General features: G+C 47.6%; 1 protein-coding gene across 1 annotated transcript in view; it reads right to left on the bottom strand.

The window, feature by feature from the left end:
- Positions 1-7,833, bottom strand: part of BSN (bassoon presynaptic cytomatrix protein) — a 496,460-nt gene extending 488,627 nt beyond the window's left edge. Inside the window, exon 1 of the mRNA XM_025205791.1 lies at positions 7,753-7,833. The gene's annotated coding sequence lies outside the window, so the exon portion shown is untranslated. The remainder of the gene's footprint in view (positions 1-7,752) is intronic.
- Positions 7,834-9,231: the final 1,398 nt, after the last annotated feature.

Raw genomic sequence — 9,231 nt, 5'->3', positions numbered from 1 at the left:
CCAGCCCTGCTCTAGCCTGCAGTGGCAACCCACCCTCGCCCTGTGCACAGATCTGGGGGCACACGGCCTCCTGGGGTGTGCGCAGCGGTGGGAGTGCCCCGCACCACCCCGCGCTTGCTGGGCAGTGCCTGCCCCAGCCTCAGCGCCAGCCCTCCACCCTCCCTCACCGCAGGGGCCTTCATCTGCCCACCCCCCAGCACACCTTCCCCCTCCCCCGCTCAGCACACCAGACTTACCAGCTGCACACAACACTCTACACTACTGGCTCTGCTCTTCTCTGCCTACATGCTGCGCTGCAGTTGCATGCACGCACAGGCATTTATCAGACAAATTGTCAGACACATTGGGCCAATTTCTGATATAGAAAGTTTTCTTCATATTGGTGCCGATCTGATATTGGACCAATGCATCGGTACACCTCTATGTAGTGCCATGCAGAGACGTAGCTAGCGAGAAGACTAATTAGTGCTGCTAAGACAGCACTGATTAGTTCACCCACAGGCTGCATAAGCATGGCTACATGCTCTGGAAAGAAGCAGAGATTCTGACACATCTGTGTTCTTACTAGCTAGCTCCAGACAGCTCCCCACTCAGCAAGTTTTCCTACTCAATCCTGTTGAAGCACCTAAATCTCTCTATACCTTTTAGGTAGTTCAGGCACCTAGGAGTCTGGATTCCATTTCAGGAGCCAGTTACCTATAAGGCTGAAAACAGATACCACCATTGTGCCTCCATAAAAAATTATGGCAGCACAAAGGCCAAGCAAACAGATGTTAATTTCTCTCATCATGCCACAAAAGCCCAAATTTGTGGCCATAACACAAATGGTACAAACTTTGTGCTGTTTTTTGAGGCATGTGCTCATCTGCTTTAAGGTGGGAGAGTACAGGTAACTCAGAGCTACCTGTGCTCTCCAGCCACCCCTGTCAAATACTCCCAGCGGTGCCAAGTTATGCCCACACTACTGCCAGGCAGGCAGGGAACACCTTTCCATGGTAGCACAGGGCTCCTGAAGGCCACACCAAGTTTCCTGGCTCCACCCTGTCCTGCCACGCCAGGTCCCACCCACTGGGCTGCAGAGGCCTCCAGGGCTCTGCTCCAGCCATGTTGCCTGCGAGGATGGAAGGTGAGGGCAGGCTCCACGCTCTGCTCCAGCCACAGCAGAGAATAATTAAATTTTCTTTAATTGGAGAATTTGCTATTTTTAATCAGAGAATTTACAGTTTTAAACAAAAAAAAAAATCCTAGGATCTTTGCTTATCACCAGGGATTCTGGGGGTTTTTTTGTTTGTTTAATCAGAGAAAGTCACAAATTTTCCCATAAAACCCCCCAAATTTGTTATTAAAATTAAAAGCCCCCTGTAGCCTGGTGCCCCTCACTCACCTCCGCAATAGCCCCCAGCCCTGCTGGTGTCCCTCATTGCCCCCACAATAGCCCCCACCCTACTTGTGCCTCTTGCCCCCACCCACAGCCCCCGTCCCCTGGCCCTGCTGGAGGCAGCCTCCAGATGTCAGGGCTAGGGGGCCAGGGACCCAAGTCTGCAGCTCCCTGCCCCCAACAGCAGACAACTGCAGCAGAAGCAGCATGGAGCCGGCTCTCCCACTGCTCTGAAGCCCCACTTACCTCAGGCTCCAGGAGTGAAGACTGAAGCTGAGCCGAGCAGAGCCGTGGCTGACAGAGCCTCAGGCCCCGCCCTTCCCCCTCCCCCTCCCCCTCCCGGGCAGGGCTGGGGGTTCTTCCCCTGTTAGCAAACAGCTCTTGCAGGCTAGAGCTCAACCAGCCTACAGAACTGTTTGCAAAAGCAGGGAATCTGTGGGTTTCTCTGCTAAAAGGAGAAATCTGTGGTTTTCTCTGTTTTTCTGTGGGAAACGGAAAACCAGGATCCCCGCTTATCATTGATATATTGTAGAAAAAGTCCTAGCAACATAATTTTCTTAGCACTTATATTTAGTTGTTCCTTACTTTTTTATTTTTTTCCACTGAAAATTTGGGACTTTCTGAAATGGGTCTCAGGGAGATGCTGAATTTAGTATCCATACCTCAGCTTGTCAAGCTGATTGCAGCCAGGCAACACTCATCTCCATATGGCATAAGTAAGGCTTATGCACCATTTAAATGTCATTTAAGACCTATTTGATGGCATAAGCAGATCTTGAAGTATACTTTACCCATCGTGAGCAAAGTTAAAACATTCTTCATATTATCCTGAACCACAGTCTTTCCAAAAAAATGCCATATGTTGGACAGAGAATAGTGTTCTTTCAGGTGCACAATTTGTGAAAGCCATGACCACATTTACTCTATAGCAACTTCATGACACTGACGCATGCAATTGTGACCACAGAATGATTACAATCGTATTAAATTACATGCAGACTGTTCAAAAGCAGCAGGATGCTCTCTCATCAATTTCACAAAAAAACCCAAAAACATTAAATCGAATCTGCAATCTTTATTATTCTTTAAAACACATCAGTACTTGTTTTATAAGACCTTTATGGCACTAAAGACTTAAAGATCATGGCCTATGAATCTGTTAAATATCATTCAAACCTTCATCATTCAGAGCACTACCCTCCTAACTTAACAGGCAATCATGCTTGATTGTGATGACCTGTGGTCTTTGCTCCCTGATAAAATCTATTTATAGTATCAGTATTTGTGAAGTACTGAAAATATCCATCAGCTCAGTTCACCTCTCCCAGATTTTCCAAAGTACATAAAAACATTCCTTCCCCCCTCTACATATTAATTAGAAAAAGACTGTTCTTGACCCCATAAATTACTACATTTCTCTTTCAACTTCTTCCTCTCTCTTTTTTTATAATCAGCCCTCAAAATTCGGATAAAGAAATTTATCAGGAATATTTTAATTTTGCTTTTATAATATTGTAATTTGGTGCATCATTTGGGGGTGCATTTTGAAAAAAAAATTATTTTATTTGTTTCACTGTATTAGCATTGACTAAATAGCCAGTACAAACTTACTATGAATGAGACACAGGCAAGGAGCCAGAATAAGGAAGGAACAGGTTAAAGAAACACTAAATCATTTTAATGCATTCAGACTAGCAAGACAAAGAAACATGCCCAAGGGACCTAAAGGAACTAGCAGAAGTAGAAATGAAACCAGTGACTGCTAGCTTTCCAAAACAGATGAGATCCCAGGGGGCTGAAAAAAATGCAAACACTTCCAGGTTCTAAAGAAGGGAAACTTATAAAATTAAATTGGCAAAAATAAGTTCAATCCGTAATAAGTTTTTGGAACAATTAATAAAAAGTCAGTTTGTAAGAACCTAAACTATTACCCAGGATAATTCACAGTAGTATTGCCAACCCCACCATGCCAAAAATCATGTGACACACTTTAAAAAACAAAATCAAGAGATTGGCATGTAAATCATGAGATGCTATTTTTGAAGTGTGTGTGTACAGGGGACGGGGGTTATTTGTGAAGGTGTTGGGAGCTGTGGGTGTGTGGGGGGGAGCCCAGAGAGGTGGTCCCCACATACCCTGGCAGGATGTGGGGTACTGTGGGTCAGGAGTGAGAAGCAGCAGCAGGGCTGGGTGGGCTGTGGCTTGTAAATGAGGAGCAGACAGAGGCACAGACACACAGAGACAGACACACAGACAGCACCCAGCTGGAAAGAGGTGTGGGGTGGGGGAGAAGGAAGGTGTGGAGGGGGCAGATTGAGGCCCCTGCAGTGAGAGAGGGAGTGGGGCAAGAGCAGAGGCAGAGGCAAATGGAGCCCCGGGGCCAGAGCGGGTCATCCAGAGGTGTGGGGGAGAGGTGAGGCTCTCCACAGCAGCACATACCCCCAGGGGAGGTATGGGGGCACACCCCCCACCCCCACAAGGCAGAGATGGGCTGCCTGCTGCAGACTGGGGCTCTGTGCCCTGCTGCCTTGCCCCAGGAGCTCAGCCATGTGATGCCATTGCTGCCTGCCAGGTGGGCAGGGGATGTGGGGCACACTGGCACATTCCTCTGCCCACCCAGCAGCAGGAGGCACACTGGAGTCATGCAGCTGAGCTCCTGGGGTAAAGGCAGCAGGGCACAACACCCCAGCTCCTAGCCCGCAGCCCACTTCTGCCCCCCCTCCCCACCTCTGGATGACCTGCCCCGGCTCCGGGGCCCCATTCACCCCAGCCCCTGCTCCTGCCTCACACCTTCCCTCACTGTGGGTACCTCCATCTCCCCTTCCCTCTCCCCCCGCCCCTTTCAGCTGGGAAAATCCAGAGATCTGAGGGCTGGATCGGGAGATTGCAAATTGGAGTTACTTTGACTTTGAAATCCCGAGTCTTGCAACAGTTTTGTGACAGTTGGCATTATTGTAATAGGTAAAATATTCCAATCAAAACCAAAGCACACCAAATTAATTTAATTTCTTCCTTAAGAAGATAACAGACTTAGGGTCAATTCCTGTTCATTTTGGTCACTTAAGCAGTTTAACTGAAGTTGAAAGGGCTACTTAAATGAATTACCCAAAAGGAGTCTGCCTCCTAATGAACAAAGGTAATGGAATAAAAAAAAAGTGTATTTTTTCCTTTAATAAGGCATCTGTTACATTTGTCCTATGGAAACTAGAGAAAGGAGGATTTAATAAAACTGCTATAAGTGTATACAGGCACCCTTAAAATGTCAAAGAAATTATTAACAACTCAATTTCAATTCACTCTCAGTTAATAAATTCAGCATCAAGCTGCATCACAGGCTTTGGCTCTGCATACATCTCTAATTGCAAACTTTTCAATAATGCCTTGAGGGAATAGAATGGAGAGTTTGTTACTGAAGGAGCCTATTTCACAACAATTTAGGAACCTCCTTTAATGTTCTGAACACCTTCCATCACAATGCGCGTTGAGAGGACAATTACACCCAGGACACCTGGAATCGTTTAACTGATAAGTGCAATGATAACTGGTTAGTTTACCGATTATTGTTCGGCACACGGCCAGAAGCAGTCTAGCAGGGAAGAGGGGGAAGGGAAGCCACACACTAGGGGTGGGTGTGGGAGACAGGCTGCATTCAATTTGGATTCGTATTTAGCCCTCACCTGGGACAGTGATTCAATTCGTTAATTCGGATCACTGTCCCCCATTCAATTTGGCCAAATCCAAATCTAAAGATTCAATGCCGATTCGGGGGAAGTCAGCAATTTGCCCATAGACATTGTTTTAAGTGTTTTTTCTACATACCTCGAGGTATCAGGCATGGCTCATGAATGCTGCGATGCTGGGGTGGATGGAGTATCCTAAAGGAGAATGGGGGGAGGTGGGGGCCACATGCTCAGCGACAAACCTGGAAGTGGACTGAAACTACTTCCAGTCCACTTCTGGGTCTGCTGGGGAACAAGCCCGGGCCCCCCCCTCCTGCACCCCCCTGGCTCAGCGACTGGCTGTGGGGCAACCCCGGGGACTCCCCCAGACCCAGGAGACACCAGTGACCGAGCTGGGTGAGTGTGGGCCCCCCCCCGCCGTGTGCTCCCCAGCAGAACTGGAAGTGGACCGGAAGTGCTTCTGGTCCACTTCCAGGTCTGCTGCCAAGCGCAGATGGGGCCCAGAGTGGGTAGCAGGAGGGCGGCATCCCAGCTGGCAGGGGCTCTATGGAGCTGAGTCAGCTCCCTCCTCTCCCTGCTGATGCAGCCCAGCCCAGCTCCTACTGCCCCCCACTCTAGGCCCTGCTGGCGCTGGCCCCGGAACATTGGCATCAGGCCCACGCTTCCACTCCCCCATGCCGCTGCTTTCCCACCTGCCCACTGGTCAAGGGCTCAGCAGGAGCCAGCCCAGCCCCAAGGACTGGGGCAATCCCTGCAGTCCTCCTCTGCTCCTCCACTTCTTAGCTGAATTTCCCATGCCGGTGCAGCCACAAACCTCCCCACAGTCCCAAGCCAGAAGCCCCTGCTAGACAGGAGCTTCCAGCTGCGGGAGCAGGGCCAGGCAGGCCCTGCTGTTGCAGAAGCCTGCCGTGGCTTCCCCTGGGTCCTACTGCCCCTGGTTCCTGTCATCTTTGACAGGAGCCAGGGGCAGATAAATATTAATTTTCTAAAACTTTTTAGGGGCCCCATGGGCTGGATACAATGGCCTGGCAGGCTGGATCTGGCCTGTGGGCCATATTTTGCTCACCCCTGGCCTAGGAGGTGGGAAGAAAGCAGTGGGCAGCCTGACTCTGAATTAAGCAATTACTTGCTCATTCACAGGTGCTCCCTCCCTCCTAACCCAGAGCTTCACATGGGCTGTGTTGTCTGGCTGGGCTTGCCACTGCCACCTTCTTCTCCCCCCTCCCAACCCCAAAGCCTCAGGAGTAGCTTCCAGCAGCTGCGTCTGAGCTGCTGTTATCGGTTAACCATTTAACTGATATAATTAGAGAAGGTTAAACAGATATTTTTGTAAACAATATTTATATCCTTAACTACCATATACCCATAAGGCATTCAAAGGCACAGCCTGTCCTTTGACCTTATAGTTTTTTCATTAAAAAATAATGTATAGAATATACCATCATAAATATATGTATAAGGAGTATATTTTAATCTGAGGTTGGAGTTCATGCTGGGATGTATTGGACAAGTGCATTCAGCAATTGTTTGTTGCAGGGGCGAGGGGCTTGAGTGTATTCAGGGGTTGTAATATACAGCATGTGAACTGAGGTTGACATGAAACTAATATATTCATGCCTACTGATTTCCTTAAGAGTCACCAGCATTAAGGAAAATGTTTCAGCCATTTCTAAAATGACGTCAGGAAATAACATGTTTTATTATTGTTTTAAAATTCTTGGGGACTTTTGCTTAAAATTAAGTACCCCCAGATTTTTCAACACAGAATTAAGGTTGCCCAGTGACTTGTCAAGACAGCCCAAGACTTAAATCCCTGAAAACCAGGAAATATGAAAGTTAAGGTATATATCTCCTTTTACAAAGCTATATTAACTCCACCTGTTGTGCGCCATGCTCCAGCACAAACACACATACTAGCACTCTGTGCAAACACATGCTTCAGAACTCTTTGGAAACAAAGCACAGGAGTATTGTGAACAAAGTCTAACACCTTCTCATTGTACAGGCATAACTCAAGTTAGGTTAGCTGTAAGAAACATAAGTGATGCAGTTAGCTTAATAAGCTTTGAACCTTGTTACAAGCCACCTTTGCTAACCACTCCTTTTTACTCTTGTCCCAAGACACTTTCGTCACTTGCCTTTAACACAGGGCTTTTAACCAGGGTGCTGAGGCACCTTGGGGTGCCCTAAGACTCCTTCAAAGTATCGCAGGGTGCTACACAACGTTAGCACTGTTAGGTGCGCAGCATTGTTCACAAGATAAACCCAGATATTTCAAATAAGAATTCATAGTGTTACAAATATTCTGACCTGCTGTGGTCTTTCGAAGTTCTTTGCAACAAAATAACTGCTCTATTATTTTTCCATAGTCAAAAACTAGTGAAAGGCAGAGCTGGCACATTTTGAGGGATGTCTTGGGTCTAATGAAGGGTGCTTTGAGTTTAAAAAGGTTGAGTGCCATTTCTGTACCCAGAACCCTGGATATCACTGTTATTTATAACACCAGGCAGCTGACAGTCTCCATGAGAAGCAGCAGCCCTCATGCGTCTCTGTGAGAGGCTCTATGGATGGGGGGCAGGGGTTGAGCCATAGATGTGATATGCCTTTAGAAAAGCTTTTGACACCGTTTCCTACAACATCCTCATCCTAAGGAAACGTAGATTAGATGAAAGCACTGTAAGGTAAATACACAACTGGTTGGATCACTGTGCTCAACGAGTAGTCATCAATGGTTCAATGTCTGGTTAGAAGGAGGTATCAAGTGGGGTTCCCCAGGGGTCTGTCCTGGATCCAGCATTGTTTAACATCTTCATTTGGATGGTAGGATTGGCTGCATGCTTAGCAAATTTGCAGATGACACCAAGTTGGATGGAGCTGCAGACACTCTGGAGGGTAGGGCTAGGATCCAGAATGACCTGCATAAATTGGAGAAATGGTCCGAAATCAATTGAATGAAGTTCAACAAGAACAAGTGCAAAGTCCCGCACTTAGGACGGAATAATTGCATGCACAAATACAGAATGGGGAATAACTGGCTAAACTGAAGTACAGCAAAAAAGGACCTGTGGTTACAGTGGATCATAAGCAAAACATGAGCCAAAAGTATGCTTTTGTTACAAAAAAAAAAGCCAACAGCATACTGAGTAGCATTAACAGGAGTGTCACTCTGCAAATCAAGGGAAATGATTCTTCTGCTTTATTCAGTACTGGTGAGGTCTCACCTAAAGGACTTTGTCCAGTTTTGGGCCCCACACTTCAAGAAGGATGCAGACAGATTAGGAAGAGTCCAGCAGAATTATTAAAGACCTGGGAAGCAATGCTTATGAGGAAAGGCTGGAAGACCTATGGTTATTTCATTTTGGAAAGGGAAAATTGAACCTGGGATTTAGTAACAGTCTTCACACCTGAAAGGTGATTATATGTAGGATGAAATATGGCCTACAGGTCAAAACCAGCCCACAGGACTCCCTGCAAGTCCAGAAGTTTGGTGAAAGGAAACCAGTGACAATTAATACCACCACTGCTCTCCCATCACCAAATTTCCAAGCCTCATGGACCAGATGGTGTGGCCTCACGTGCTGGATCTGGCCAGGATAGGGCCAGGGCAGCAGATCTGATCTGGTGCAAATGGGGCTGAAGTCCAATCCAACACACCCAATCTGGTGCATGCAAAGCCAGAGGCCAGGGCTGCAGCAACAGGCCCAATCCAGCATGTGCAGGGCTGGGGAAGGGCTGGGGCAGCAGAGAATCTAGCTCATGTAGTACTGGGGTCAAGGTCAGAGCAGCAGGCCCCATCTGGCACCTAGGCCTGGGGCCATGTGCTGGATCACGCTCATGCACTGATCCCACACTGGATGCAGCTTCCACACCAACTCTGCATGAGTCATCTGGCTTGCAAGGATGAAAAATTTGGGCACCACTAAGACAGACAATTCTCTGTGGCTGGAGGAGACAGGGCTAGGAATAATGACCTCAAATTGCAGCAGATGAAATTTAGAGTGGAGATTAGAAAGAACTCCCTCTTGACAAGGGTGGTTTAAGCACGGGAACAGGCAACATAGAGAACTTGGAACTGTCCAGGGCTGGAGATTCCACTAAAACAGGTTGGATAGACACTTGGCAGTTTTAACAATCTTAGTGCTCCAGTCTCCCAGCTGTTCAGACGTCCTGCCA

Source organism: Alligator sinensis, unplaced genomic scaffold (assembly GCF_000455745.1).
Source record: "Alligator sinensis unplaced genomic scaffold, ASM45574v1 scaffold467_2, whole genome shotgun sequence".
Taxonomy (NCBI): Eukaryota; Metazoa; Chordata; order Crocodylia; family Alligatoridae; genus Alligator; species Alligator sinensis.
The sequence above is the reverse complement of the archived record's forward strand: the minus strand, read 5'-3'. Positions and strand labels throughout refer to the sequence as shown.